The 24,050-nt window shown below is 32.8% G+C and overlaps 1 protein-coding gene, 1 long non-coding RNA gene and 1 pseudogene across 3 annotated transcripts in view; 2 read left to right on the plus strand and 1 right to left on the minus strand.

Moving 5' to 3' along the window:
• The window catches only part of LOC145271292 (uncharacterized), a 27,852-nt gene extending 16,290 nt beyond the window's left edge, over positions 1-11,562 (minus strand). Inside the window, exon 1 of one of the 2 annotated variants that reach the window (XM_080126845.1) lies at positions 10,633-11,562. The gene's annotated coding sequence lies outside the window, so the exon portion shown is untranslated. Of the gene's footprint in view, positions 1-10,610 lie in introns of both variants that reach the window. The other variant, XM_080126844.1, reaches the window with a different exon arrangement.
• LOC145272038 (5S ribosomal RNA) lies at positions 5,372-5,488 on the plus strand (annotated as a pseudogene).
• LOC145271295 (uncharacterized) lies at positions 10,932-23,416 on the plus strand. Its single transcript, XR_013865809.1, has 2 exons — positions 10,932-11,042; positions 21,228-23,416. It is a non-coding gene; the product is annotated as an uncharacterized LOC145271295 (long non-coding RNA).
• The last annotated feature ends 634 nt before the right edge of the window (positions 23,417-24,050 follow it).

Genomic DNA, 24,050 nt, shown 5'->3' on the forward strand with positions numbered 1-24,050 from the left:
AAAAAAAAGACAGAAAAGAAAAAGAGACTGGGGAGAGCAGTGAACGTTGTCAAAAGGACCAGTTGTTTTGTTTACGTTTGAGCGAATAATGAATCAAAAAAAAAAAAAAAACTCGCTGGAAAGTTCACAGCAAAGACATTAAAGATGAATAAGAGGGTTGCAATGAACAAAAATATCATCATGTCGACGGGCGTCCCTATCACGAAGTAACCAAACAGGAAAAATCTCGCAAATAATGAACTTTGCGGAGACATTGTGAAACACGAAAGTCCAATTGGATAAAGTTAATGACTATTATGATTTCCCCATCCCGATATCCCCACTCCTTGTCCTTGGCCGAACTGTCATACCATAATGGAAATGGTATATACATTTTCTCTTATATTAGTTTTTTTTTTGTTTGTCACCTTGTTTTCTTTTCTTTCTTTTATGATGTTTCCTTTTATTATCATCCGACCTCACCCCAACCTATTGCGGTGTGATATTAAATTTAAGGATGTTGAATAAAATTTGTGTTTTAAGATTCTAGTGTTGTGTCATTCTTGCTTTGAGTTTGAATCGCTCGGAACAAAATGTGCTAATGAGAACCTCAGACAACGTGTCAAATAGGTCACAAATCATGGCCGACACTTTACTTGTCATTATTTTATTTCTATTTTTATATTGTGTTACGGACAATGTGGGGTGAAGCGCTGACCTAGTCATAAGATTCTTACCAGGGGACATCCACCACGACTCAGCTTCATACTGGCCTGTAACACTTATCAAAAACCCGCCCCATAATATTTTAGACTACTTAAATTTCGGTGGAGAGTACATATATGTATTTATATGGATAAAAATGCGTCTGCGGATTTCCAGTCGTAGATCTTTGTTTCTTAGACATTTCGTTAAGAGAGTAAGCACACAGAAAAGAAGAGTAAATTAACTAGTAAAACTATTCTCAAAATAATCTATTTAAAACATATAGTGCTTCTACAGAATTTGAACCTTTCTACTTTCTCTAGGGAATCAATGCCCCTCCCTCTGAGTTCTTCGGCCACAGACTGACCTATCAGCTAACAGGGTGCATTGATCCATCTGTAAAGTCTTGAGGGAACGTCAGTCAGACAGGACTGGACCTTCAGCCCAGCAACACCTCTCCTCTCTCATCCCCTGTCCACCGGACATTTCGCCCTAGTATCGACGGCCTCCACTGGAAACAACTGGAGACGACACAGGAAATATCCTAACTGACCAACACCGACCCTGAAAGAACTTTCTATTCCGTCTACCTCTATCTCAGTTTGACCTTCAACTTCTTCTGCAAATAGATACATTTTTACATTGTTACTGTTGAAAAGAAGTTTGTTGTTCATTTCGTGCTGTGTTCATTAAATATATTTTATTAGTGGCTACAAAACAGTACCTCGACGAACACAAACATTTGACACAAAAGAATAAAACAATGCACTGAACAAACCTTCTTGGAAACATTTGAAAAACCAACAATGTAGAGTTGACCTAAAAAGATTAAAAAAAAAAAACACTGCACTGAATGACCACGCTAAAAAAAGAATGAACTTCTACTTCTCTTTTAGAGAGGATCAAATTTAGAAAAAAAGTGCTGACCAGAAGAAAGGTCCACGGAAAAAATGGCCACAGGAAAGCAGGCCATTTTTGTTAAGTAGGAAAATGGGCCGTTATTAAAATAATATTGATTGAAAATAGATTTTATGACCGTTCTTAAGGAAGGTATAGTTTTAACTGGGACAACCCTTACCCATGAAAATTGTATTAAAAAAAAATATTTTTCATTAATAGAATAATACAAGAACGGGCATTTATTACTGTGGACAAGAAATATATAACACAGATCTATTAATAAAGATAAGTTACTATTCTACTTATTTGGATGAGATTTTAGTGTTGTAACATCTTTTAAAGCTTTTATTAAGTTCAGAAAAAGTATTGTCGAGTATTACGTTATAACAAAAAAATCGCCACATATTTGAAGTCTTGATAATCGCTCAAAAATAGAACATTCAACAAAATATTGATAGAAACACACCCAATAAATGTAACGGTAAGATTTATTTGTAATATAGTGTGATTTTATTTACCAATTTTTTGTTCTGTTCTCTATTGTATCCAAGAATGTATCGATTGAAAATAGATTTTATGAACGTTCTTGGAGGAGATATATTTTTACTAGAGGCTATCCCCAACATTTTTATTAATTTAATAATTGGAAAAAATGATACAAGAAAATGTTTCTAGAACACTTAATTACAAAAAGCAATACACTTTTATTTAAATTTATTTTTCAGGCAACATGTCCACCAGTGATTAAGCCCTTGAATTACAATAATATTTTAAAACTTTATAAAGCAAATTAAAATATTATTTTATGACAAGAAATAAAATATAAAGAATAACAGAGATTCTAAAAAGTGGTGGAAAATCCAAATATATAACAAATAAATCAAAGGCAAGATAAGTTACTCTTCTACCTATCTGGAAAAGTGTTTTGTTTTTTACTTACTCAAACGTTTATTCGGTTCGAGAAGCATATAGTGTCAAGTGTTATGTAAGAACAAGAAAAATAGCTATGACGTGACATCTAAATATTTTTTAAAATTACTTTAAAATAAAATATATATAAAATGCTGTTAAAAAAAACATCCAACTTATGTCACGTTGTCTGTTTAAAAGATATCTTAATTATTATATCATTTGCTTATTAAATTAATCGAACCAATTATTACATAATAATAAATTGATTCCAATGCAAAAACATTCTTGTCATAATTTTATGAAACTGTTTAACCCTTCAAAATCGTCATTTACCTCATTTTATTTATGTTCAAATATTTAAAAACAATTTCACATGACTTTATATAACACATACCTCTTACCAAAGGCAAGTTATGTTACTCTTCTACCTATTTATATTAGGTTTTTGTGTCTCAACATATTTTAAAGCGTTTATTCAGTTTTTAACCCAAACACCTGTGGTGGTTGAATTTTAATAACAGTTAAAAAACAGCTAAGTTAGAGCTTTTATTATGTGAACAATCCTGGACAATTCTCAATTTCCTTGCTGACCCGATTCATTTTAAAAAATGGCTTCAGTTGACGGATTTGGGATTGATAATAATATTTAATGATAATATTGTTTTGCAAAGAAAACAATTGATTTAAGGAGAATAATGTGAAAGATTGTTTTGACTAAACTTGGGAAGCAATATCTGACCTGGAGGTCAATTATGACATGGGAACAAATTCGATGGAATTTACTTCGATGTGGGAGTATGCAACGAGACAATTTGCTCCCCTCACATCTACTGATATATAAGCTTATCCAAGAGCAGTTTTAGTTAGTTAAGAGTTAACACCAGTTTTAGTTAGTTGAGAGTTAACACCAGTTTTAGTTAGTTGAGAGTTAACACCAGTTTTAGTTAGTTGAGAGTTAACACCAGTTTTAGTTAGTTGAGAGTTAACACCAGTTGAGTACAATTAAGGCCATTTTCGAAAAGGCTTCTGATTGCAGCCAATTATTACATCATTAAAAAAGCTTCAACCAGAACTTGCTCCCATACTTACGAAACTATTTAAGCGCTGCCTTAAGGAGAAGTGCTTTCCGACCCCCTGGAAGACCTCATCGGTTTGCCCTGTATTTAAGAATTCAGGTGATAAGTCATCTCCCTCTCAGTACAGACCTATGAGTCTCCTGTGTGTTATGAGTAAGTTGCTGGAATCCATATTAAATAGAGAAATAGTCAACCACCTCAGCAGGAATAACCTTCTTAGTGACACACAATATGGTTTCCGCTCTGCAAGATCTACCGCAGATATGCTGACGGTTATATCCCACAGGATAAGTGAATCTCTTGACAAAGGCTTCCTTTCTAGGGCAATTGCTCTTGACATATCAAAGGCCTTCGACAAGGTATGGCATAAGGGTCTACTTCACAAGATTTCCAGCTACGGTATAACTGGAAATGTTTTCTCAATCATTAAATCATTTCTCTCTGATAGGTTCATAAGAGTAGTAGTAGATGGACAAAAATCGGAGGCCTGCAATATAAATGCTGGAGTCCCTCAGGGGTCAATCCTGGGCCCAACTCTCTTCCTGATCTACATCAATGACCTCCCTAAACACATACTTAAATTATTCGTTGACATCTATGCTGATGACACAACCATCTACGGCAACACATCAAATGCTGTAAATGACAAAGTTCTCTCTGATTCTCTCTCCTCTGATCTCGAGCGCGTGGTTCAGTGGGGGAAGATGTGGCTGGTTACCTTTAATGCATCCAAAACAAAACTTCTATCCTTACATCATCAACGCTCTGATCCCCAGCTGGCATCAATTGTGATGGATGGCTCTCGTCTGGGTGAGGCTCCGTGTTTTGACAAGCTTCTGGGTTTGACCTTTACTCCTGATCTGAAATGGAACACGTACATCAAGTCTGTTGCCAAGGTCGCTGGAAAGATGGTGGGATCCTTCTACTGCTCCAGAAGATATCTCATTACTGATGCAATTCTCTATCTATATAAAAGCCAAGTACGTCCAAGGATGGAATACTGTTGCCATATCTGGGCAGGAGCTGCTAAAAACAGCCTATCCTGCCTTGACAGAGTACAAAATAGACTTCGTGGCTTAGTGGGGGATGCCCTTTTCTCTACCCTGCAACCTCTCTCCCACAGAAGAGAACGTTGCGAGCCTGTCCTTGTTTTATCGTTATTTCCATGGCAGATGCTCGTCTGAACTCCAATCTCTGGTCCCCCCTCGCCAATCTTTCACGAAAAACACCTGTCTAGCTGAATCCACTGTGAAAAATTTCCCCCACTCTATATCTGTGCCTAAATCAAAACGCGGATTCCATGAACAAAGCTTCTTTCTTAGAACTGCACGCCTGTGGAACTCTGTTCTGTCTGCCTGCTTCCCTCCGGACTACAACTTGAATGTCTTCAAGTCCAATGTTAACAAATTCCTAATGAACCGCCCCCTTAAGTAAACACTTCAGCAAATCTCCTCACTAACTTAATGTACTTGCAATAACCCTTATCCCTGAGTGGCTTCCGGGCCTTGATAAATGGTGATCACTGTGTAAAAAAAAAAAAAAAAAAAAAATTACATAATACTAAACTGCTGTTCATATCTCTCACTCGCAGGCTATAAAACATTTTCACTACATATCGTATTTCTGCCTAAACAAAATAGAGAATAGTTTGCGTGCGAAAGTAAAGAATCCACTGCTGACAAGATTACTGCAGCATAGGCTTCCTTTTCCACCCCAGCATCCACCTCTGCCGACTGTTTGTAATATATAGAAAAAAGGAAGGAACAAATTATGTTCATGTAATTGTGGCGATGTTTATGACATACGGCATAATCACGTTGACACATCGGTTCTTGTCAGATCACCGAAGTTAAGCAATGTTGAGCCTAGTTAGTATCAGATGGGTGACCATTTGGGAATTCTAGGCGCTGTTTGTGCTCTCCGTTTATCTCGGCATTTGTTTCCAGTCGTCCTGTATTTCTCTTGCCACTGGTATTTAACAATGTCGTTTCAGGAGAGGTGTGGTTGGAGATTGCGCGCCTCCTGCCACAAAAATTTCATGTGCAGGCGACACTTTGTAGGTATCCTTAATCTGTCCAAGATTGAAGGAGCCTGTTATGATATATGCACATTGAATCTTGAATTATGGATAATTATACTCCAGGTGAAAGCACTCTTGGTCACAAATGATATGAATCCTGTTGAACTGTAGACTCTGAAGTGATTAATTTCAAGTACCTATAATTTTATCTTGTACAGCCTTATTTTATTAGAACTTTGTAGTTTTATAGTTTCTGTTAAAATTATTTTTATAAAAAAAGAAAACCAACGACTGAAGTTTAAAAAATAATTTTCTTTTTACTTCTGCAAAGGAATCTGTATTTCTACTAGACTGGACGGCCAAGTTGAGTTAATTTGCAGAAATTCTCTATTTGCAGAGGAGTGCCTACATAAACCATAGAGAGAGCTGTGGCCTGCAGATCAACAACAACAAACACAATGTGATGTGGGCTGCACCTGTTTCCCTCGATTGAGACTTTTCTTGCTCGGAAATTGAGATTGAAAGCTTATTCTTTATTTAAAAATTATTAAAAACAAATTTATATAGGCAGTGATGAATATGCGAGCGATGTTATGAATTTTTACTAATTATTTCTATTATGACTAATTTGCATATTTCTTTGAAAAACAAGCGTCCATTAATCAATTATTGATTTTTATGGCTTCTTGTTAGATGATTCATTTTCTTTAACTATTATGCTTAATTCTTTTTGTGTATAGTTTTTAATACTCACTCCTACTGTGACATTATCCTATACCTAAGCTAACATATAAATAAAATAAAATAAAGGAAAAGCCTCAAACCACATTAACTCCTTACAAGCCTGCTTACAAACTTAGTTGCTTATACTGCATGAGCTTTACTTACCCCCTTTATCCAGTAACAGTGAAATAGCAATGTCCTTTAATCACTTTGAGGAGTGTAACTATTCAGCAGATATATAACCTCTACAAACTAACCCAGTAAAACTAACTAACCACGCAGGGTCGTAGAAATACCTGGATTAGGACCCAGGTGCGGAGCAAACCCTCTCAGTGCTGACGAACCCAGTAGATCTTCCAAGATCATCCGTCTAGGAGAAGGAAAACTCTGAAACTAAGCCAAAGGAGAGGGAGGCCTCTTCAGTCTTGGATGACAACCTTCCTAGAGCTGGTGACTCAAATAAATTACCAGTTTGCAAACCTAAACTGCTTAAGGAGTAGATACGTTCTGTCTATCGCCCGGCTTCCATACTCCTTCTTCGCTTATTAGTCAGGGACAGAGACGATATTACAGTGATTCGACAGAAACACACAGTGGTGGATTTTTTTTTTGTTTCTAGGGCAATGAACGCCGTTTTCCCCACTCCTGACACATCCCACCCCTCAAAACTGGGCACTTGGGAGTGCTTGAGTACCACATATGCCTGTGCAATTAGATTGGGTTGACCTTCTTCTGATGGGTTGAGGGTACCAGATTGACAGTTCTTGGCTGCTGTTTCCGACTGTTAGTACAGGTACCCTAACTCTTTAGTAGCGCTTAGAGCAGCTGCTCCATCAACAGTTGTATAATATTGGGATGTTTGTAGTGCCATGTCACGCATGGAAAGGGACCCTGCACTCATCCACAGTGGGCTTTCCTGAGGCCACAGTCCTAGTTGAAGAAAGGTCAGTTGTTGGTCAACTTGTGTTGCATGTGTGATACTCTGCATAACCTCATGTTCAGCTCCCCCTTACCTAAACTGAAACTCTTTAAAAATATGATGATAGTACAATCTAAAAATAAGCTTAAACAAGGCGTAGGGTCAAAGAAATCGAACTTGCCTCCTCCCTTGAGGCTTGCATTTACGAATATCCGTGGGCTTAGAACTAATTTAGCTGATGTAGAAGCATTTCTCCTAACAAATACCCCAAATATCTTAGCACTAAGTGAGATTAACCTACACTCCTCCATCCCCTCTAACTACTTCTTTAACATGACTGCATATCTCCCACTCTGCTATAAGGACTCTGGCAGACATATGCACGGACTTGGAGTTTACATTCGTAATACCCTTCCCTTGACTAGAGAAACAAACCTAGGATCGGACGACCAAGCCTTTATGTGCTTTAGACTTAACATGCAACACAACATTAGCTACTTTTATTTTCTCTACTGCTTTCCCTCGACCCAGAACTGCACTATAATAAACAAAGTCTTTGACAGCATAGATACAGCACTCTCCCTCGACACTAGTGCACAAGTACATGTATTTGGTGACTTTAATGTCCACCACAAAAACAGGTTGGAATTCTCTACTTACAGACACAGCAGGCAGCACAACACATAACTTCTCTATATCTCATTCCCTATCACAAATGGTTACGTTTCCAACCCGTTTCCCTGATCAGCAAGAACAACACGCATCACTTCTAGATCTGTTTTTGACCACAGTTCCCGATGATTGTATAAGAGCCCACTTGTAAACGTTGATCATGCAGTGACAATGGTTGAGATCGCCCTAAACTCTAAACCCAAAACTGAAGAGCCAGTGCTCAAAACAACGAGATATTATAAAAAGGCTGACTGGGAAGCTATCAGAGATTTTATCAGAGATACCCTATGGGAAAAATATTTTTCTCTTCCTACTGAACAGTGTGCAAATGAGACCACTGAATGGTTCAAAACTGCAATTGAAGCACGTCCCCATGCAGAAATTTTATAGCAAGCCCCACTCTCCTCAATGGTTTACTTCGACTTGCGCATCTGCCATTGCTCAAAGGCAGCACGCATACCGCAGACTTAACCGACATAAGTTCAGTTCAAACAGAAAGAAGTATATAGAAGCTAGAAGTAACATTAAGAAAGAAATAGCGACAGCTAAGAGAGAATTCACTGAAACCACTAAAAAACGCATCGAAGCACAGAAATTAGGAACTAGTGACTTCTGGAAAATCTACAACAGTGTAGTAAATAATGGGCAATCAACAATTCCCCCACTAACCAACAATCACGAGGTTGTTTGCTTAGCAACCGACAAGGCTAACATGCTTGCGTGTCAGCTTGCCTCAAACTCCATACTTGACCCTCTCAACCACCCCCTGCCTGACTTTCCTATGCGGACAGATGCCACGCTAGACGATCTGAAAATCACCGCTGCTCAGGTGCATGCTATCATAAAAAACCTTGACACTTCAAAAGCATGTGGACCCAATCTCATCCCATCTGTGCTATTAAAAAAGTGCTCAGCTGAAGTAGCTCCAGTTCTCTCCAAACTCTACAACAAATGCCTTAATGAATCTTGCTTTCCGGGCTGTTGGAAAACTGCTTCTATTGTACCAGTATTCAAGAATTCTGGCGAAAGAATGGACCCATTAAATTATAGCCCCATTAGACTCCTCCCACTTTGTGCCAAAATATTTGAGACCTTAATTAACCATACAGATGCTAAACTTCTGACTGACCAACAATATGGATTTAGACAAGCCCATTCTGCAGCAGACATCCTCGCTGTAATCTCTGAATGTATATACCTCTCACTGGACAACGCCGGGAAGGGCAGAGCGGTAGCTCTAGATATATCTAAGGCTTTTGACAGGGTGTGGCATGAGGGTCTCCTCAGGAAAATTAGATCATACGGTATCACTGGTAGAATACTAAACATAATTAAATCCTTCAAAGATAAGAGAAAAATCCAGGTTGTCATTGACGGTCGTACATCTAAACAATATGATATAAATGCGGGAGTGCCTCAAGTGTCTATCCTTGGGCCTCTGTTGTTCCTAATATTCATAAATGACCTCCCCGACAAAATTGCCTCAGAGATGTGTATATATGCTGATGACACCACAAACAGGCACGACAGGAAAACAAAGAAAATGGCAGAAACATTAGAAAACATAAGTTTTCGGCAATATTGTACACTCCTCGAGTATTATGTTTGCTAAAGTTGTTTTTTTTTTTCAAAAATATATTTTAATAATAATAATAATAATAATAATAATAATACAAAAAAAAAGATTGTACACAAAAATATAAAGAAATAAACACATATTTAATAAAGTAATATATTTTTATAATATTAAGAACAGATTTAGACTATTAAAACAACCGTGTATTGTATTACAAAATAATAATAAAGAGTTAAACAACATTTTATTTATTTTAAACTAACACAGGAAGTCCAGTTTGGTATCTAAGCGAGATTTTCACCTGACACTGGTTCGAGTCACCTACTCTTCCGTTTTGCTCCATTGTTACCTTCCTGATGTACCCCCCCCCCAAAAAAAAAACGCATTAATTTCATTGTTTTTTACATTTCATTTCTATTCACATGTTGTCCACATTGGCTTTTCAAACACAATTGATTTGGGTTTGTATTACTGTACACATAGATTCGAAAAAGTTGTCAAAAAACAAATATATAACAAATAAATGTTATCAAAGGCAAGATAAGTTACTTTTCTACCTAACTGGATATATTTTTTGTGTTTTTATTCAATTTAACATATTTATTCAGCTCGAAAAACATAGTGTTTACCGATGTATTCGAAAATTCAAGATGGCGTCTCACACCCTCTTTAACACCGTAGGTTTGGAAAAAGGTGTTATAAATAAAAAACTATACAAAATACTATTAAAAACCCGCCGAATATATGTCAACCTATGTCACGGTAACATATATTGAGCGAGTTTTTAACAGTATTTAAACCGTTTTTTTTTTAATTTATTACACCTTTTTCCAAACTTACCGTGTTAAAGAGAGAATCGGCCGCCATCTTGAATTTTCCAATACATCGGTAAACACTGTATGCTTTTCGAGCTGAATAAACATGTTAAATTGAATAAAAACACGAAAATTATATCCAGTTCGGTAGAAAAGTAACTTATCTTGCCTTTGATAACATTTATTTGTTATATATTTGTTTTTTGACAACTTTTTCGAATCTATGTGTACAGTAATACAAACCCATTAATTTTTTATATATATAAATTATCATTCACTGACTTTTTTTTTTAACATTAAAAACAATATTTACCATTAATTGATGCAATAGTTACCTTCTTGAATGGTTGTTCTTTTCGTTCAGTTTGACTTTTGGATGAATCAGATAAATTGTTTTCTGATACAAACTCACAGCAAATCTTTATTTTTTTTCATCACTCATATTAAGAAGAGGTTGGATTTTTTTTACATTAAAAAATTAGGTGCTTTTTGCTTTCTTGTTATTGTTAAAAAATATTTATACATGTTTAATAATGAAAAATATTTTTTGGATAAACTAATAATAAAAATAAAAAAGAAACGGAACTTGAAATTACAATAAATAAAAATAATTATTTTAATTTTCTGCGAACTTGCTTTTCCGGTCGTCATCTGAAATATCGATCTCCATTCGTCAAACTCGTCTCGTTTTAATTAACAAATCTTATAATTATTTATTTATTGAAGGCAGATTGATAAACAAAAAGTAAGTATCATTCGAAATTGATTGCATTTTGGAATTCTTTTTTCCTACGGGGCGCGTCGAATCTATTATGTTTCGGTTCGGTTTTGAAATAGAAATGTCTGCATATAAACGAAGACTGGTAATATTATAGATAGGTATGGAAAAAATGGCCGAAGAAAGCAGACCATTATTCTTCTTAAATGAGTCTTGTGGTATTTTTAGTTTACATATAAATATTGGGTTTGTTTTACTATACATATAGATTCGAAAAAAGTTGTCTAAAAACAAATACACAACAAATAAATGTTATCAAAGGCAAGGTAAATTACTTTTCTATCTAACTTGATACGTTTTTAGTGTTTTTATGTAATGTAAAATGTTTATTTGGTTCGAAAATAATTCAGTGTTCATCGATATATTTAAAAAAGGACAAATGGCGGCGAGATCTCTATTGAATACGTTATGTTTGGGAAAATGATTTCAGACAAAAAAAAGTGTACAAAATGCTGTAAGAAACTCACTCAGTATATGTTATCGTGACTGTTAGTCTGATATAGATTGAGTGAGTTTCTAACAGTATTTTATATATTTTTTTAGTTTTAACTAATTTTCCCAAACTTAACGTATTCAATAGAGACCTTTTCGCCATTTATTTTTTTTTTTAAATATATCAATAAACACTATAATTTTTTTACCGAATGAACATTTTACATTAAATAAAAACACTAAAAAATTAACCAATTAGGTAGAAAAATATCTTACTTTGCCTTTGATAACATCTATTTATTATATATTTGTTTTTTGACAGCAAGCCCAAATGTACATATCTTATGCACTTAAGTTTCCTTGTTCAATTAATAAGCCATTTTTAACATGGGGGAAGAGGGTGTTTTGTAATTATTCCGTATTTTCACCGAATAATTTCATAAGAAAAAAAAAGATATGATAAAACATGAATGTAAAGTGAAAATACTTTTTTTTCTTAATAGCACGGTAACATAAGTGCAATACCTTTTTAAACTAAAAATTCCATAATAAACAGACAAAAAAAAAATGGGTTCATTGAAAATAAAAAAAAATTGAAAATTCTCTGACGAACCGCAAGCACTTGTGCCACCACGACATAAACACCCTCGACAAACCCGACAAGCAGCTAAATCCCACCCCTTCACAGTAGAGATCCCTAGATGTAAGAGAGCTTTCTACTCCAGTAGTTTCTTCCCCAGAACTACTAGACTTTGGAATTCCATTCCAGGTCCTTGCTTCCCCACCTGTACTGACATGCAAAAGTTCAAGTGTAATGTGAACCGAACTCTTGCTGCCCAACTCCCTACAGAGTATCCCACTAGCTTATGTCCCTGATAGTAGCCCCTTACACCAAAGTGGCCATGTGACTTGTTTGGGGTGAAAATGTAATAAACAAAATGGGTTCATTGAAAAAAAAAATGGGTTCATTGAAAAAAATAAATGAATAAAACGCCAGTAATCATTTGTAAATAGCGCTGATTTGCAGCAAAGTATGGATCACAAGAAGTGTAAAAATTTCATTTAATTGATTTGCTTTTGTTCTAATAAAACAGGAAATGCTTCTTTAATTAGAATATTTTTTAATATAGACAAGTAAAAATTTCTTTATTTTTCTATAAAAACGTTTCATATTTTACTTGGTAAAAAATTATTGATGACGTCTGTTTACCAATGTTTTTCCTTAGATTTTGAAAAAAAATGTTTGTAAAATCTTCAAATAGTCAACTTTAGCAATATTATATTACTCGATTTATTGTAAATTTTATTATTCATTCTAACATAAGCTAAAGCAATTCATTATTATGCTTAAATAGAATTCAAATTTGAAATAAAATCATTATTTTGATAATAAAAGTTATAACATTTTAATTTTTACATTTTCGTCATTCTGTCCACCTATGCTTCTTCAAAATAATCGTCAGTATAATTCCAAGCATTTTTTAAAATTATTGTGAAGAAAAACGATTAATGATTGCTCACAAGAGAGGGAGATCTGTGTGCACTAACCTAGCTTACTAACAAAAAAAAAAGTATTGTTGCCTTAGCAGCAGTTTTAAAGATTTCATGCAGATCACGTGAAGGTTAATCACATGACCCTTTAATTATAAAGAGGAGGTAATTCTGTACATCTACAAGGCCACCATTCACCCATGTATGGCGTATTGTTGTCATATTTGGGCTGGTGCATCTGCTAAGAGTCTCTTGCTCCTAGACAGGGTGCAAAAAAGAGTTGCCCACCTGATAGGTCCTCAACTGTAATCTAGGCTTCAACATCTGTCCCATCAACGAATGTTGCATTCCTCTGCCTGTTTTACAAGTATTTTAATGGTGGGTGCTCTGACAAACTACAAGCCCTTGGTACCCCCTTGATGAATACACTCCCGACAAACCTGACAAGCCGCAGTCTCACCCCTACACAGTACAGATCCCTAGATGTACAAACACCTTCTACTTTAATAGTTTCTTCCCCAGAACAGCTAAACTTTGGAACTCCCTTCTAAGTTCCTGCTTTCCCAACTGTACTTACATGCAGAAGTTCAAATGTAATGTGAACAAACATCTTGCTGCTCAACTCCCTTCATACTATCCATGCAACTTATATTCCTGATAGTAGGTCCTTACATCAGAGTGGCATTATTCCTTGTTTGTGGCAAAAATGGAAAAGAAATCTCACTCCTTCAGATTTTTTTTTTCTTTGAAACCAATTGTGTTCTTCAACATTGGGGAATCATTCTGTACATACGACTTCATACCGCAGAAGCGCGCAATTCTTCTGCAACCTAAGGTAGGTGCAAATTGCTTCCTTTTCTTGACTGTGCGTTCATCAATTCCTTTTTTGGAGAAATTGAATTTTTCACATTATTTTTTCTTAGTGACCTTGGATGCGATATCAATTTTTTTTTATGTATTTTCATTTTCAAGATTATATATATTTAAAAAATATGCTTATGTTTACACATTCATTTCTACAAAAAGGATATTATAGTATTACATTAAAAAAATCCTGGAAACTGTTACTATTAAAGTCACAAAATATATTTTTGTGTAAATATTGAATAAACAATACTTAATTCAATGATAATATCAGTAGTTCAAGACATTTTTTGGGGTCGGGGTGGGAGTTATATTAATTTCATTAACACAGATTTCAGGGTTTTCTTTTTTTTGTAATGTTCCTGAAATATATTAAAAAATTTTGTTAACATCTATGATGCTTTATATATTGATAAAAAATAAATAAATTTATCCACTTTTTTGTACTTCAAACTAAAAATTTAGTTTTTGTTTAAATTTCATTCAAATTGGTTGCCTACTACTTTAATAGTTTCTTCCCTCAGCTTGTGAGACTTTGGAATTCCCTCCTTGCGTGCAATACGTCTTGTCTAAGGTGAACATGAGTAAGAAAATAAATGATTACAAAAGATAATTTGCTTTCAAATCTTGTTTAAAATGTATCATTTTATGAAAACAAACTTTTTTATTGAAGTTATTTCTTTCAGTACTTAAAACAGATTAATTTATTTTTGTATTTTATGAAAAACACTGTAAATGTTGATAATTAAACATGGATGAAGAGTACTGCCATGGAGAGACGGGATTTTTCCATCACTCACTTCCATCACTCAGAGAATAAAAAGTTGACACAGTTTCATTGTAAAAGTTTTGAACAAAATTTTAGAGAAGTTTTATTTGAAATTATAAGTAAAAATATTGGTCAATAGACGTCATCAATAATTTCAAATTATTACTGAATCTAAAACGAATACCCAATTGAATTCAAGAGCAAAACAAAATCTTAATTGTGCAAATCAAAACATATTCTAATTAAATAAGTATTTTATTTTTAGTACAAAGTATAGTAGTATTTAAATAAAGGAATTAAAATATCATTTTCAATTTTTTTAATCTGTTACACTTTTGTTCTTATAACAACATTAATAATAAAACAAAATATTATCGATAGTTTATATATTGCTAATTGACTGAAGACCGCTGTTTACTCATCTCTCAATAATTTTGGATAATTATGCAATTTTTACTAAAAAGTAAATATGTATATAATTTATTGTCTTAAGACATTAATTTACTTATTATCTTATAAATAATTACAGAAGAATAATACTAATTTTTCAAGGAATTTTTACAATAAATTTATGTCAATTTATTCTCCTGAGTTTTTGGTGTTTTTAATCGCCATGATAATATTTTTCATTATCATATTTTTACGTGTAAAAATACATTTTTTATCTTTCAAATGCAACCAAAATTTTTAGCAGACACAATGAATAAAATATAAGACAAACTATGACTTCCTAACCACAAATTGTTCAAAGACCCATAGTCATTAGTGGGATAGCTGTGTCTAGCCGAGCAGAAAACAGATCTGATTGGGCTTGTAAAGAAACTACAAGGGGCGTGCAATAAGTAATGCCCCTGACCCATTTCCCATAGCAGTAGAGCAATGAAACTTGGCACAGTTATTAGTCTTTCTCTACATAGTAACCACCCAGAGTTATGCATTTCTCCCATCGCTTGATGCAGCTTTGTAGAACATCTCAGGTTGGTCCTCCAATCACGATGAGACTTCAGAAATCAAGGCTGCATCATCTGGGAAACACTTTCCTTTCAAAAACAACTTCATGTCTGGGAAAAGGTGAAAGTCAGAGGGTGCAAGGGGGAGAATTTCATAACCAAACGCCTGTGCTTCTGATCTGGTGACATACGAGTTGTGGACAGGAGCATTGTCCTTCAGGAGGAGGGTACCTTTGCTGATCTTGCCCCGCCTCTTGATTTTGATAGCTTCTCTTAATTTCCTCAAAAATGAAGCATAATAGGCTCCTGTAATTGTGGTACCCTTTGCCAGGAAATCTGTCATCACTACTCCGTCCTGGTCCCAGAAGACTATGAGCATGACCTTGCCAGCAGAGGGCTGCACCCTTGCCTTGTTTGGAGGTGGTAAGTCCAAGTGCTTCCACTGCATTGACTGAACTTTGGTCTCTGGATCATAATGATGGACCCAGGTTTCATCCTGTGTAATCACTTTTGAAAAACTTTGACTCATCTTCTTGGCACATCTCCAAGTTTATCCTCGAGCACTCGACGCGTTCTTGCTTCTGGAATGGGGTGAGCAACCTGGGAATCCATCTGGCAGACACTTTATGCATATGCAATTGGTCATGAATGATAGTTTCCACAGCCCCTGTACTAATCTTGACATCTTGAGCTATTTGGCGAATAGTAATGCGCCGGTCTTCCAAAATGGCAGCCACAACTTGACGGACAGATGGCAGAAGGGGGGCGACTAGGTCTGGGAGCTGTTTCCATAGACTTCCGGCTATGTTTGACTTCACGATGCCAGTGTTTTACAAGGTCATATGATGGGGCATTATCACCATAAGTTTCGTTCATTTCATCAAAAGTCTCCTGTAGTGTGCATCCTTTCAAATACAAAAACTGGATCACTGCTTGACATTCAACAGGCTCCATTTCATACCAGACTCAGTTCAAACACCTGTAAAATAGAAACCACAATTAGTTCAGAGCTGAAATTTGCCACATAACCCGTAAAGATTGCACGTAATCATTGCACATGCAAGTAGAACTGGTGGACAAATTAGAAAATCGGACTCCCCAAAAATCAGTTCATTTGCATACTCTTTTTAACATATATCTTACTGACTAATATATATATATATATATATATATATATATATATATATATATATATATATATATATGTAGCATGCCCTTTAAAACATATATATTAATGACTGATATATCTATAGAATACCCTTGTTAGCATATATATTAATGACTTATATATATATATATAAAATAAGAATTACAGTTAAGTTTATCAAAATGATCCAAGATGGCAAAACTAAAGTAAATTATGAATATTAAAGAATTAATATTTATAAAATAATCTCAACCAGATGTAAAAGCTCGATAAAACCAAATAGGAGATAGACCTTATAATAAGAACAAGTAGTTAATAAAACATGTTAAAAAACACTTTGAAAAAGAGTTAAAAACATGTTTAATTTTTAAAAAGAAACACTAAATAAGTGGATAGTTTTTAATCCGCAGAGTTTCGAAGAAATACTTTCCTTCTCATTAGGATTACGATTTAGCAAAATGAGAGATCGGATTTTGCTTGCAAAAGTATTTGATGACACTACAAGTAACAGATCTTACTTGATAACAAAAAGTAAAGCAGAGGGAATAGGGTGAATAAAAAAGTGATTTCACCTGAATGGATAGTCTGGTGAAGGGTAAAATATCCAATGACGGTAAAATTCAAAGATGCAGAATCCAAGAAAGTTAGTTAAATTTCTATTCGCACAAGTAAAATCCAAGGGAATCGTGTAATTGGAAGATGGTTCAAAGTAATCCAAAAGGCAGAAATTCGTGGAATAATTCACAAATAGGTACAAGGAAAAGGGAATATTATTAAAAAAAAGATAAAATGTGCGTAAAAATAGGAATGGAAGAAATTTACAACTCGACTGTCGAGGCAAGATTAAGAAAAATTACCTTAATTAAAATTAAATAGATTTTTAACTCTTTTTCAGTGTGTTTAAACATGTTCTATTTGCTACTTGTACTTATATATATATATATATATATATATATATATATATATATATATATATATAAGTACAAGTAGTGATTAATTTGAATTTGATGAAATCCACGGATTCCTCTATGCAAAATAATTGTTTTTGGCAACACAAGAATATAATCGTGACATCAAATTATTTCGCTTTTTATTTTATTATTTTGCGTTCATACTGAATGATGAAATTGAACTTAGTAGTCTTAAAAATGAACACTATGAATATTGTTATACATGCATTTTAACAATGTGTTAAAAATAAAAACTATAAATGTTATAAATACATTTTAACAATGTCTTAACAATGAAAACTATGAATGTTATAAATACAGTTTAGCAATGTCTTAAAAATGAAAACCATAAATGTTATAAATACATTTTAACAATGTCTTAAAAATGAAAACTATGAATGTTATAAATAAATTTTTACAGTGTCTTAAAAATAAAAACTATGAATGTTATAAATACATTTTAACAATGCCTTAAAAATGAAAACTACGAATGTTATAAATACATTTTAACAATGTCTTAAAAATAAAAACTATGAATGTTATAAATACATTTTAACAATGTCTTTAAAATGAAAACTGTGAATGTTATGAATACATTTTAACAATGTCTTAAAATAAAAACTATGAATGTTATAAATACATTTTAACAATATCTTAAAAATGAAAACTATGAATGTTATGATTACATTAAAACAAGGTCTTAAAAATGAAAACTATGAATTTTATAAATACATTTTAACGTTGTCTTAAAAATGAAAACTAGTAATGTTATAATACATTTTAACAATGTCTTAAAAATGAAACTATGAATGTTATAAACACATTTTAACAATGCCTTAAAAATAAAAACTATAAATGTTAAAAATACATTTTAACAATGTCTTAAAAATGAAAACTATAAATGTTATAAATACATTTTAACAACGTCTAAAAGATGAAAACTATGAATGTTATGAATACATTTTAACAATGTCTAAAACATGAAAACTATAAATGTTATAAATACATTTTAACAATGTCTAAAAAATGAAAACTATGAATATTGTTATAAATACATTTTAACAATGTCTTAAAAATGAAAACTATAAATGTTATAAATACATTTTAACAATGTCTAAAAAATGAAAACTATGCGTGTTATAAATACATTTTAACAATGTCTTAAAAATAAAAACTATAAATGTTATAAATACATTTTAACAATGTCTTAAAAATGAAAACTATGTTGTAAATACATTTTAACAATGTCTTACAAATAAAAACTATAAATGTTATAAATATATTTTAACAATGCCTTAAAAATAAAAACTATGAATGTTGTAAATACATTTTAATAATGTCTTAAAAATAAAAACTGAATGTTATAAATACATTTTAACAATGTCTTAAAAATTAAAACTATGAATATTTTAAATACATTTTAACAATGTCTTAAAAATGAAAACTATGAATATTGTTATAAACACATTTTAACAATGCCTTAAAAATAAAAACTATAAATGTTATAAATACATTTTAACAATGTCTTAAAAATGAAAACTATGAATATTATAAATACATTTTAACAATGTCTTAAAAATGAAAACTATGAATTATGAATACATTTTAATAATGTCTTGAAAATGAAAACTATGAATGTTATAAATACATTTTAACGATGATAAATCAAATCTTTGCACGTTTTTTTTATTTAAAACTTTATTTGTATTACTTTTACAATATTTGGACTACTGTTGTCTTAAAGTTGAGAATTACTTCTGACGTCTGCTGATGCAACGAGAACATCCTACCTCATTTAATAAGGGTTTCGATTCGAAATTCCATGCAGATTCTTGAGCCTGATAGAATGATTCCAGAAACACCTGAAGAAAGTCAGAGGTTATATTGATCAAGACGTTATGACATTACCTCTCAAAATGAAAACAGTAATCTGAATAATCCAAATAGTATGAATTATCCATCCTCATGTGTAACGGCTTAACTACTTACTAAAGCAAAGGCATAAAGTTTAGAAAACGACCTTCAGTTTGTCATAAAATATGACTATAAATGTATGGTAATATTTGATGCTGCAATAACTCAGCTTCTTTCATCTAGCACTTACCAGAAGCTTTCTCAATAACCGATTGTCATGGCAAAGGACCCCCTACCTGAGACCTCCTCGTTCAAAATCATTGGCTTTAGAGTCATAGGTAACATAAATTGGAACAAATATATTGAGGATATTGCAAAGACTGCTGCAAAATAATGTTATGTAGTGGAAGGGATTCAAACAGATGATATATAATATAAAGGGGTTTTCTAACAGCACCAACTGTTATGTTGTTTACTTGAGTGCATATAACCATGTTAGCTGTATAGCAAGCTATATATATATATATATATGTGTGTGTGTATATGTATATACATATATATGTGTGTGTGTGTATATGTATATATATATATATATGTGGGTGTGTGTATATATGTATATGTATATATACGGATATCTATTTTACAGATCTGTGTTTCTTTAATGAGTTTTATGAGTGTTCATATTCTGCATGTATATTCACTATTGGCTGTTGATATTTGTATACATAAATTAACAGTTTATAGATGTCGTTGTCGGTTGGAAAAACATAAGACACTCGACTCACTTCATCAAGCATGACTAACAGATGAGCTCATCTATCTCAAACAAGAAGAGAATGACTGGAGTTTGCATTACCAATCTACTTTTTAAAGTTTGGTTGCTTTACATCTTCATGCAACCGTAATTGTTTTCAAATCTTCATTCAATTATCATTATTTTGAATTTATTGTAATCAACTGCTCGTTTTTATTCAGTTTGCATAAATATTATGTAGAGTACAGTTGATCCTGTGTCCGTTACTGCAGTGGTGAGTAGGCTCTGCCTATGACAATTGGCTATAGTCGAGACTTTGTATGTCAGTCATCTGAGTCAGCCATACTGGGAATAACTTTCAACACATGAAATATAATTTGTTATTTCTATTATTTAAAAAAAAACAAGTATAATTTTATTATTGAATATTTTCCATCTGAAGAATTATTCTAATAAGGAAATTTAGTTATTAAATTTAAAACATTGTTTTATGTATTGCAAATTTAAGATCATTATAACAGTTTTTTAAAGATCATCAGTAAAGTATTTGTGCTTCTAAAATATTAGAAATTATTTCGTTTATTAACTAAATAATATCTGTAAATATTAAACACATTAAATTGTGATCTTGTTGAAAGTCTTGTGGAAGTTTAGTTCAATATTACATATACCAGAAATTCATTCATTTAATTAATAGATAAGTATTATAAAAATATCCTCATTCCATTTTTAAATAATATTGAATTTGATGACTTCTTAATAAACTTGAACATGATAACTTAGCTTTTGCTTTTAGCACATTGTACTAAAACTTATTTTTGATTTATATTTAATAAATGACTGTGTCTATAACTTAATGCCATAAAATAATTCTGTTTGCAAAAACGTATAAAATTAATATTTTATTTAAATTTATCTTTTAATCGTTTTTAATTTTGCAGAATATCCAGTAAACAACGCAAGAAAACAAATGCAAATGGATTAAATTTAAAAGCCAGAAATAAGAAATGTGGACTATACAATTTTTTCTTTCATCAAATCACATTTTCAGAAAATATCATGAAAAACAACTGTGAACGTATTTCTTCTATTTGTATTCTTATTCAATAGAAACCTAGCTTGAATACTTTTTCAACTTCATATGATTAATGAAGTTATGGGTGCATATGACGTGCATAATTGTAAGTTCATATCATTAGTCATTGCACGTGTGCATATGGTTTATATCATTAGTCATTGCACGTGTGCATATGGCGTGCATAATTGTAAGTTTATATGATTAGTCATTGCATTTGTGCATATGGCTAATACAGTTATGCACCATTTAATAAATACAAAATATGAGGCATACAAGCTATTCAAAAAATACATACTGTTTATTGTTAAAACTCAATTTATAGCTTGATTAGGGTTTACTAAAATAGTAGTGTATAAATGAAATATTTCGCTTTTAAAAATGAACACTGAATCTGATACTGAAGAGAAACCATATTCTTGTAAAGTATGTGGTTCTTTTTTTACACTGAAAAAAAGCATGTTAAAACATATGAAAATACATACTGGACAGAAGCCACATTCTTGTGAAATATGCGGCTCGTCTTTTACAAGAAAATATAGTATGTTGCAACATATGCGAACACATACTGGAGAGAAACCATATTCTTGTGAAGTATGTGGCTCTTCTTTCACAAGAAAATTCCATATGTTGCAACATATGCGAATGCATACCGGAGAGAAACCATTTTCTTGTGAAATATGTTGCTTTTCCTTTACAATCAAACAACATATGTTGCAACATATGCGAACACATACTGGAGAGAAACCATATTCTTGCGAAATATGTGGCGCCTCATTTTCGATGAAACATAATATGTTACAACATATGCGAACACACACAGGAGAGAAGCCATATTCTTGTGAAGTATGTGGCTCTTCTTTTACAAGGAAAGAAAATATGTCACGACACATACAAACCCATACTGGAGAGAAACCACATCAATGTGAACTATGTGACTCTTCTTTCACAAGGAAAGACTATCTGTTGCAACATATGCTAACACACACTGGAGAGAAACCATATTCTTGTGAAGTATGTGGTTCTTCCTTTACAATCAAACAACATATGGTGGAACACATGCGAATACATACTGGAGAGAAACCTTATTCTTGTGAAATATGTGGCTCTTCATTTTCAATGAAACATCATATGTTACAACATATGCGAACGCATACGGGAGAGAAACCATATTCTTGTGAAGTATGTGGTTCGTCTTTTACAAAAAAAGAAAATATGGGGCGACACATGCAAACACATACTGGAAGGAAACCATATCATTGTGAACTATGTGGCTCAGCTTTTGTAAGAAAATCTGATATGAGGCAACATATGCTAATGCATACTTAACTTGAATGCCTACTAGACACTGTCCTCGAGTGTCTAAGGTCTCTCTGTACAGGGGTTTGTCAGAACAATCTGGCATGAGGATACTTTTCCATAGAAGTAAACCCTGACCAAATATTCAAAATCACATAGTATTTGCAGCCCAAATAAGATCTCCTCACTACGGCTACCCCACACCTTTTCCGAGGAACGGTGCACCTTCTCCAAGTGATATTACATTAAGTAATAGCACGAAGCTGGATACTCCACCAGACTAGATAAATTCTTATCCTGGAATCCAGTAAGACCATGAGACCAACATAAAAGGTATACTACAACGTATAAAAATGGTTAATTGGGGAGAGGAAAATTATGTTCTCAATTTCTTTACTAACTCAGTGCTTGAGAGATAAAGAACTTCAATGGAACATTCGAATATCTATGTATCTCATATAGAGTTCAACTGTTAGCCCCTGGTTTTGGGCCCCTTGATTTCTGAGAACTTCGACTGAAGTAAAATAAAACAAAAAAGAGAAGACTTATCATTGTGATGTGTGTGGCTCATCTTTTACAAGAAAATCCGATATGTTGAAACGTCTGCAAGCACATACAGGATTCAGTTCATATTCTTTTTAATTTGTGTCTTTTAAAATAATATCAATTATGTTGCATTCAAACAAAAAATGTAAACAAAATGATTTTCTTGTAATGCATATCTTACTTATTTGTACATAAACTAAATTCATGTGATCTCTTCATTTTCAAATTGTGCTAATGAAAAACTATATTCTCATACAATATTAAGTTTGTTCACAATTGTAACAGCAAATGTTGTAACACATGTGAACATGTACAATATTAAGTTTGTTCAAAATTGTAACAGCAAATGTTGTAACACATGTGAACATGTACAATATTAAGTTTGTTCAAAATTGTAACAGCAAATGTTGTAACACATGTGAACATGTACAATATTAAGTTTGTTCAAAATTGTAACAGCAAATGTTGTAACACATGTGAACATGTACAATATTAAGTTTATTCAAAATTGTAACAGCAAATGTTGTAACACATGTGAACATGTACAATATTAAGTTTGTTCACAATTGTAACAGCAAATGTTGTAACACATGTGAACATGTACAATATTAAGTTTGTTCAAAATTGTAACAGCAAATGTTGTAACACATGTGAACATGTACAATATTAAGTTTGTTCAAAATTGTAACAGCAAATGTTGTAACACATGTGAACATGTACAATATTAAGTTTGTTCAAAATTGTAACAGCAAATGTTGTAACACATGTGAACATGTACAATATTAAGTTTGTTCACAATTGTAACAGCAAATGTAACACATGTGAACATGTACAATATTAAGTT

This window comes from Euprymna scolopes, chromosome 46 (assembly GCF_053919585.1).
Source record: "Euprymna scolopes isolate OS-2025 chromosome 46, ASM5391958v1, whole genome shotgun sequence".
Classification (NCBI taxonomy): Eukaryota; Metazoa; Mollusca; class Cephalopoda; order Sepiida; family Sepiolidae; genus Euprymna; species Euprymna scolopes.